General features: G+C 39.1%; 1 long non-coding RNA gene across 1 annotated transcript; it reads left to right on the top strand.

Annotated features, from left to right (window-relative positions):
* Positions 1–1629: 1629 nt before the first annotated feature.
* On the top strand, positions 1630–4038 carry LOC119743607. Its single transcript, XR_005273071.1, has 3 exons — positions 1630–1679; positions 2395–2519; positions 3358–4038. It is a non-coding gene; the product is annotated as an uncharacterized LOC119743607 (long non-coding RNA).
* Positions 4039–9906: the final 5868 nt, after the last annotated feature.

Genomic DNA, 9906 nt, shown 5'->3' with positions numbered 1-9906 from the left:
TGATAGCTTTGCAGTGTGAGTGGTGGCAGTTTTTTGGGTGTTATCACTTTTGATTTGTGTTTTCATTCAAAATGGCTGTACGTCAATATGCTTGAACCAAATAAATTATATGTGGTAATTACAAGCATGTTTTGGCCTCCATTTTAAAAAAGAAAACAAGGGACAGCACCCAAAAAGCTGCCACCGCTGCAATGCTGTCGCATATTTTTTGACTAGAGGGGTGCATACCTTGCCAAACATCACAATGAGCATTATTCCCCTCATTTGATACTGACCAAACCCCCACACTGATGGCTTATAAGTGGGTGCCTATGAGGGCAGAGATGGTGTGGTTGATTTAGCTGCTTTGCGCCGACGTGTAGCCCTGTATATCTGGAGTGGCTTGTAGCCTTGTTCAGGGCGAATAGGCATAAAAAAAACAAGTCTAAAACCCGGATGGGGATCTTTCTGTGCCTCCTAGACCACTGTTTTGGTGGGGAACACTTGGTTTTACCATGAATTAATTGGAGTGGGTTAATCGTTTCTCTTGTTTTCCAGATTTTTATGCTCATTCAGAGTGAGAAGATCAAGAATGACTACACGTGTCTCTGGTTGGCAAGATGCTGTGAGTATTACCGTCAGTTGTTAATGACGTTTCTTCTTCCAACTTCAAAGTTGCTAATTATGAGAATGAATCTACCTGTTAAGCCTCAACTCATAATGTATTGACCATGCACTCACAACTGTGACTGCACAAGCAAATGTCCAACTAAAGTCACGACACGTCGCGTGCATGCATTTCATGTACTGCTGGAAAATCCAGAGTGGCATTAGGGAGATGCACATGTTGCCCATGTGTGAGGTAGACTGACGTGTCTCTAACAATGACATAACCAGCATGCACTTGCCCTGATCGTATATTAAGGATGTGACTTGGCGTTTTATTTTGTAAACCTTGAGCAAATATTTTACGAACTGTTTTAAACATTTAGCCATTGACAGTGGTTTTTGCATACCCATTTTGTCTGATCTGCAGAGCGGCGTGATTGACATGATAAATCAACAATGGTTGACATAGTAAATAGCGGGCAGTCGTTGATAAAGTAAACATGTTCTACCTGTTCCCCAAATGTAATCAATTATGAGGTGCTTCTAAGGTTTTGTAACTTAAGTAGGTTTGAAAACAACGTTAATTATTTGTGCTACATATATGTGTGGTTGTCTCAAAGGAAGATCGGGTGAACGGAGATCCCTTTTATATAATTCGGGTTTTGTTTAAATGTTTTGAAAAATTAGTAAGCGGAGTAAGAAGTTTTTTTGTTTCATACGTGTAAACGTCACATCTTAATCCTATATTTGCCATGTTGGATTTGTTCTATCACATTTCAAGCAGATTGTACGACAGAAATTTGCTACATTGAACATCCCTCTTGGCTCCCAAATATTGTACACAGTTACACTGAGCATTGCTGGCCGAAAATTGCTGAAATGAGCATCCACTGAACCGAACCATCTTTTGTGGACCCAATGTGTTTTCTTACAGCAGTATCCTATGTATTTATAACCTTTCTTTGTGTTGTTTTCGTTGTTCAGACATCATGAATCGTAAGGCCAGACTAGCCTGGGAGTTGTACCTTAAGATGGAGACGTCTGGTGAATCGTTCAGCCTGCTGCAGCTCATTGCCAACGACGGCTACAAGGTAAATCATCATCCCCTATTTTAGTCCGTTGGATGTTTGGTCAAGATTTTGGCATTAGCCCCAAATTAGTATCCAGTCACTCAATCTCAACCTGCAGCCGATTTCACAAAACAGATTGGTCACTTCGTCCAAACGCAAATGGTAGAGGAGACATAAATCTAAATATAACGCATGTGTAGAAAAGAATGCAGTATCCAGACGCTACTTCAGCGGTTGTGTACAAAGTCTATGGAGAGTCAAGAAAACTTTCCAAGTATTTCTGAACCAAATTGGAAGTGTTTCTCAGTCCCAGATTCATGTTTGTGAAACATTTTTGCAATGACTGATCTTTATTGAGATGATGTGTGAAGACAAAAGTGGCGTCAGGTTGCAACATTGTTTCCCACGTGTAAAATCAACGAGAATACGAATCCCTGTCAAAAAAAGAAAAAAATGATTCATTGCACATTTACCACTTTGTGTCATTAGCTTGAATAATGAAGGATGCACTTTTGTGTCCCAACTTTGGTAAGCATGTAGAGGGCATCATAAAATACTAGAATAGCCAAAAATCCCAAACTGCTTAAAATATTGATTTTTGGACAATTTCAACACGGTGGGATATGATCGAAAAATTCAGGCTTTTCATTCAAACTTCTGGTTTTTTTGCTCGACCTCAAATTGGAATTGTCAAGGTCTCCTCTCAATTTTCATATTCCAACTTTTCTGTCGGTAGATGGGCCAGTTCTACTATGCTTTCGATGTCCTGGAAAGATTGGACCCCAATCCTGAATACTGGGAAGGCAAGCGAGGGGCGTGCGTGGGCGTATTCCAGCAGATCATTGCTGGTCATGAACCAAGGTGGGTGTCATCTCTGTCAATCAGCAGTGCACACTGACCAATTAGATCTCAAATTCTGGTCAGGTGACTACAGTACATCAATCAAACAGTGCACACTGACCAATCAGATCTCAACCTTTGGTCAGGTGACAGTCAGGTGACCACAGTTCATCAATCAAACAGTGCGTACTGACCAATTACATCTCAATTAGTATATCACACCGGTGCTCTACCAACTGAGCTATCCAGCCCAATGTTGGCGGTTCCCTAATTGTCAATGTCTCTGTCAAAGGGGCGCTAGTCAGAAGCCCTCAACCCGCATATGCCATGCAGCCAGGGATCACGCCCAGAGTCACGATGCAGACCTGGGAAATATAAAACAGGGATCACTCAGAGAGGATACGGCTTTTTATTACAAATTTTCATGAATACTTTTCAACTTCTTACCCCTTTAGTTCAAATTCATTGATCTTTATGGATTTTTCCTTTGTCCCCATATTCTATGAACAGCTTTCATTTTCACTATTAGGTTTTGCCCTTCACCGACTTATAAACACTGTTTACTCAGTGCGTTACCTCCCGAGTGAAAGTTGGAAAAAAATCACTCGGTTGGGACTCGAACCCATGACCTCCTGCTTTCTAGTGCAGACATCTTACCACTGGACCACCAATCTCGTAAACTGGGTGGTCGAGTCATGGGTTCAAATCCCACCCGAGTGATTTTTTGAAGGGCAAATCTTAATATTGAAATGCATCATCCCGACGCAAAGTCCATCTTGTTAATAGCTTTCATTTTTATGTGCACAAAACCCAGTGAAGTTCAAGCCACTAGATTTTTGTCATTTTTTTTCCTCTACAGAGAAACACTCTGTGAGACATCCTCCAAATCTTGCGCAACACCAGTAACCCGCAGGTGGAATACATCATCCGTGTCATGAAGAAGTGGGCCAAGGACAACAGGGTACCAGTTTCCTGAGGTGGTCCCTATCCTAGTCTTGAGATTGTTTAGATTTGTACATCCCGAATGTCCTGCTTCGCAAAGGGATTTTCCAAAGTATTTGTTCTTCACATTGGGAAATTTGCCTTGAAATATTTCTCTATTTAGCTTTGGCAAGATGATTATGCAGGAGAAAACAACAGTTCTGGAGAGAGGCTTAAGTCTCTCATGGCATAAACAAAGTAGGCTTGCCTGGTTAAGCTGGACTGTGTGACTCGGTCAGTGACTCAGTCAACAACTCAGTGACTCGATCAGCAACTCAGTGATTCAGTCAGATTCAGTCAGTGACTCGGTCAGTGACTCGGTCAGTGACTCGTCAGTGACTCGTCAGTGATTCGGTCAATGTCTTGGTTAGTGAATCACTCAGTGACTCATTGAGCAACGTGGTGGCTGTCATCAACTCAGTGACTTGGTCAGTGACTCCGTCAGTGCCTCATTGAGCGACTCAGTGACTCAGTCATGCAGTGACTCGGTGACTCGGTCAGTGTCTCATCCCGCAGTCAGTGATTCGGTCAGTGACTCGGTCAGTGCCTCATTGAGTGACTCAGTGACTCAGTCATGCAGTGACTCGGTGACTCGGTCAGTGTCTCATCCCGCAGTCAGTGATTCGGTCAGTGACTCGGTCAGTGCCTCATTGAGCGACTCAGTGACTCAGTCATGCAGTGACTCAGTGACTCGTTCAGTGTCTCATCGCGCAGTCAGTGATTCGGTCAGTGACTCGGTCAGTCAGTGATAATAGTGACTGACTCGATCAGTTAATACTCAGTGACTCGGTCGGACAGTCAGTCAGGCAGCATTGAAATGTTCATCATAATTGTGAATGTTCACGTCACAAATGTTGCTTACATGTAGGACAACTCTGCAAGTTTGTATCTTGGAGTTTCTTGGGCCTGTTTAGAGACAACCCAACGGCATGAGAATGGGCCAGGAATGGTTATTCAAGGAGGGGGTAGTCATCTGTATGTACAGGCATGCAACTTTTCCTCGGATCAGCTGATTTCCTCTTTTTTTACTTCCCATGTGTGCCATTGAAAATAGAAAAACACTGTACAAAGTCTGGGAAAAATTTGAATTTCCTCTTTTTTTATGATTTCCCAGTTGCATGCCTGTATGTAATGTAATTATACTAAATAATGGTGTATATTTATATAAATATACATGTACAAGTTTTCAGAGCACGTTTGTCAAGCAATTTGGGTGTAAGGTCCAGAAGGCATGAAACAAATTGAAAATAAGTGATTTGTACTGGGCCCAATTTCATAGCGCTGCTAAGCACACAATTTCTGCCAGCAGAGCCTCTCTGTCTATATTACGGAGATCGTAAGCAGTAAACACAACAAAAGGCACGCTAATACCTCAGAGGAACAATTTAACTTACCGTAAGCAATAAACACAGCAAAAGGCATGCTAATATACCTCAGAGACAATTTGCTTAACTTACCGTAAGCAGTAAACACAGCAAAAGGCATGCTAATATACCTCAGAGGAACAATTTGCTTAACTTGCCGTAAGCAGTAAACACAGCAAAAGGCATGTATACCTCAGAGGAACAATTTGCTTAGCTTTTGACGTGACAATGTACATGTAGATCTCAATCTGGTAACTGTTAAGCAGCGCCATAAAATTGGGCCCAGATTGTATTCAAGTCCCGAGTCCACACAAATCCTTGAAAGTCAATCTTGTCATCCATGTCCCAAGTCAGTTTCAGAAATTTCAATCCAACAGAATCTTTCTCAAAGGCAATCTATCACATTGTAAATACTATATTTTTTTCATGTACAATATTGGGAAAGAATGTTGCAACCTGATGCTGCTTTTTCTTCATATCATGTCAATGAAGTCATTCATTGCAAAAATGATGATAATAGACATGAATCTGGGACTGAGAAATACTTAAGAGAACATTTTCTTGACGCTCCATACTTAACGCCGCTGAAGTGGCGTCAGGTTGCAACATTCTTTGCCAATATTGTGTGATAGTCTGACTTCATTTCTTTATTTCATCTGTAAAAACATTAAATGTTTACTGCCTTTCTTTAAAGGGAAGATACAACATTTGCAAACATCACAAAACGAAATGATCAAATTATCACGAAATACCTTACTGGATTGTTGGGGAATGACAGTCTAAAGCATCCTGTAAAATTGTGGCTCCTGATGTGCTGACATTTTAAAGAAAAATGGTACTTTTCCAACGCTGGTCGGCCGACCAGCATTGGAGAAAACTGGCAATTTTTCAAAAATTGCTCCCAATTTTTTTATAATTAGTTATTTTCTTTGCAATTGATTACACACCTGTGAAGAGGTATAAGTCTGCTAGACTGATTCTCTGACTTTTTGATTCCCCAAAGTCTATTAGTTGCTCCGTTTTATCTTATAAGTGGGGTCACCAGACTGCAAATACATGACTGATTTTCTTGGCTTTTCCAGCATCTACAAGCCCAAACGTGAAAAAAGTCATTTTAACAATATTTGCTAAAACATACTAATCCTCCAAATCCATTTATTTCTGAAAATTGCAGCGAAGCAAATGTTGTACATGCCCTTTAAGTCTGATAAATATTTTCTTGCAGTGTAAATATTGTGTAGGTGAATTTTAAAAGTAAATGTGTACTTAAAATATTGTTGGAATGCTGTGCATAGTTCTTTGAATAAAGGATATTAAATCATCACAATAAATGAAAGTGAAAAAAAATACCTGTTTGTTATTGTTTTGTTTGTTTTCTTGGAAGTTTGTTTGGGATTCTGAAAACAAAATTTCAGTTTATTTAAAAGATAAGTTCAGTAAATTTATGTTTGGGCATGGAGCTATAAAAAGTTGGGAAGGTAAGAAAAAAAAAGAATAATATAATTATGGTGGGACTCGAACCTGAGTCGCCTGATTGAGAGTCCTACGCCGGTCCACAAGACCATTAAGGCACTCAAATGTTATACTAGTTCTGCTTAATTACAATTGTAAGATAGGCTTATCGTGGCTTTTCACGTTGACGCCCGTGCACGCTTAGACGTAAAACACAGTCTGACGATGTAAAACATTCGTTTGATTTTGGGTGTAGCTGTTCTAATTGATCTAAATGTAATTGGAAAATGGTAAAGGGTGTCAACTGAACTAAACTCCTGAAATTCAATGAAATAAAACTCGTACAATCCTTGGTTTCAGTACGAAACACACGTGTTCAACGGATGCAGAGAAGCCTATTTCTTTTGTTAAATTCCTTTGTTGAATCTGGCGTTAACAATAAAATGTTTCCATTGAGGGAAAAGGATTAAACGCCGCGATCTTTTTTCACGCTTGAGTGCATCTGAATGGGGAATATTGAAGCGGAAAATCACGATTTACAGCACTTAGGCAGCATTTTATCCCACATAATGATACTTTTTGAAGAGGAAATTGCATACTGAATACATCTATAGTTTCAAAATTCAAAAATTCGCGGTATTTAAAAAGTCCAGGAAATTTTTTTGGAAAAATTTCACCAAAACTTTCCTCATCCTAACGTAGGCGGCGCTATATATATATTTCCTTCTCAGTGCGCGCGATAGCCGCCGCCCGATCTGTGTATCACCTGTTTACCCAATCTCATTTTAGCATCACAATTTCAATTTATCTCACGAATAAAAGTTGAATAGGTCTAAAACTAAAATAATACATAATTAAGGTCAGTGAAAAAATGCAATCCGAATAAAAGTCAACTTTAATGGAACAAAAGTGACGCGTATCAGGATATTAATTAAAGGGCTCCGGTATACACATGAGCAAGAGGGAGGCGGGATTTTTTTTGTCGTGTGAGATGGGGGGGGGGGGGGAACAAGCGAAATATATTTATTAAACTTGAAGTCGTAAGTGGAGAAATGTTTTTTAAATAAAAGGGCTATAAACTGTATATGTATTCAAAAAAGGAAGCCAGCCCCGCCCCCATCCCCTTGCAATGCCATAACACACACACGCTAATGCGCTAGCCAACTCTGGATACGGTGCACGTGCGGGAATGAATATATATAGCGCCGCCTACGTTAAGATGAGGAAAGTTTTGGTGAAATTTTTCCTAAAAAATTACCTCGACTCTTTAAATACGGCGAATTTTTGAATTTTGAAACTATAGTTGTATTCAGTATGCAATTTCCTCTTCAAAAAGTATCATTATGTAGGATAAAATGCTGCCTAAGTGCTGTAATTCGTGATTTTCCGCTTCAATATTCCCCATTCAGATGCACTCAAGCGTGAAAAAAGATCGCGGCGTTTAATCCTTTCGCTTCAATGGAAACATTTTATTGTTAACGCCAGATTCAACAAAGGAATTTAACAAAAGAAATGGGCTTCTCTGCATCCGTTGAACACGTGTGTTTCGTACTGAAACCAAAGATTGTACGAGTTTTATTTCATTGAATTTCAGGAGTTTAGTTCAGTTGACACCCTACACCCTTTTCCAAATAAATTTAGATCAACTTGAACAGCTACACCCAAAATCAAACGAATGTTTTACATCGTCAGACTGTGTTTTACGTCTAAGCGTGCATGGGCGCAATGTGAAAAGCCACGATAAGCCTATCTTACAGTTATATTTAAGCAGAACTAGTCGAGCATTGAGCTCGTGGACTCGTCTTGTGGACTGGCATATGACTCCCGATCAGGCGACTCAGGTTCGAGTCCCACCATTATTTTATTGTTACTTAATTTTCTTCCCTTTTTTTTTTTTTTACATTCCCGAGACATAAATTGACTGAACTTATGTTAGAAAAATTGAACTGTTGTTTTCAGAATCAAATATAATTAAAAATATAAATATTCTTTTTTTATGAATATTCCTCCATGATTGGACCAAGAATTGAAAACTATAGGAGAGACAAGTTTGGAAATAACACAGTGTTTCCTGAAAAGCATTTGAAATTTAGATTTTTCAACTTCGTTTAACAGTTTATATGAAACTTAACACAGAGTTATCACTGACTATGGTATTATTCTCGAACTAGTTGCAGAGCATTACACAAAATAAAACATATTTAACCAAAACATTTCACGCATGTCAGTACTGCAAGCGTAGAGTTTTAAAAACCAATGATATAGGCCTAATTTGTCTATTTTTCATGATAAATCACCTGGCCACCGTTCAATTTAATGCGTTACTTAATTTTTGAGATAGTTTGTCGGCCAGGACTATCGTTTTTTCGAGCAAAAAGTGAGGAAAATAGTATGTTTGGACTGGGACTGCATCCTATCTCCAAGTTTTTCTCTGCGTTGACACAAGACACTGTTAAGGGAAAGAAAAACAATATTTTGTCTAAATCTTCTGTCTAGTGTGTCTATTTGTCATGATAAATCACCTGGCCACTGTTCAATTCAATGCATTACTAAATTTTTGAGAGAGTTTGTCGACCAGGACTATCGTTTTCGAGCTAAAAGTGAGGAAAATAGTATGTTTGGACTGGGACTGCATCCTATCGCCAAGTTTTTCTCTGCGTTGACACCAGACACTGTTGAGGAAGAGAACAACAATATTTGTCTAAATCTTCTGTCTAGTTTGTCTATTTTTGATGATAAATCACCTGACCACCGTTCAATTTAATGCATTATTAAATTTTTGAGAGAGTTTGTCGACCAGGACTATCGTTTTCGAGCAAAAAGTGAGAAAAATAGTATGTTTGGACTGGGACTGCATCCTATCTCCAAGTTTTTTCTCTGCGTTGACACAAGACACTGTTAAGGGAGAGAAAAACAATATTTTGTCTAAATCTTCTGTCTAGTTTGTCTATTTTTCATGATAAATCACCTGACCACCGTTCAATTTAATGCGTTACTTAATTTTTGAGATAGTTTGTCGTCAAGGACTATCGTTTTCGAGCAAAAAGTGAGGAAAATAGTATGTTTGGACTGAGACTGCATCCTATCGCCAAGTTTTTCTCCGTGTTGATACAAGACACTGTTGAGGAAGAGAATAACAATATTTTGTCTAAATCGTCTGTCTAGTTTGTCTTTTTTTTCAGGATAAATCACCTGGCCACAGTTCAATTTAATGCATTACTTAACTTTTGAGATAGTTTGTCGTCAGGGACTATCGTTTTCGAGCTAAAAGTGAGGAAAATAGTATGTTTGGACTGGGACTGCATCCTATCTCCAAGTTTTTCTCTGCGTTGACACCAGAAACTGTTGAGGGAGAGAAAAACAATATTTAGTCTAAATCTTCTGTCTAGTGTGTCTATTTGTCATGATAAATCACCTGGCCACTGTTCAATTTAATGCATTACTCAATTTTTGAGAGAGTTTGTCGACCAGGACTATCGTTTTCGAGCAAAAAGTGAGAAAAATAGTATGTTTGGACTGGGACTGCATCCTATCTCCAAGTTTTTCTCTGCGTTGACACCAGAAACTGTTGAGGGAGAGAAAAACAATATTTTGTCTAAATCTTCTGTCTA

This window comes from Patiria miniata, unplaced genomic scaffold, assembly GCF_015706575.1.
Source record: "Patiria miniata isolate m_02_andy unplaced genomic scaffold, ASM1570657v1 HiC_scaffold_6, whole genome shotgun sequence".
Taxonomy (NCBI): Eukaryota; Metazoa; Echinodermata; class Asteroidea; order Valvatida; family Asterinidae; genus Patiria; species Patiria miniata.
Note: the sequence above shows the minus strand (reverse complement) of the source record. Positions and strands in the feature narration are given on the sequence as shown.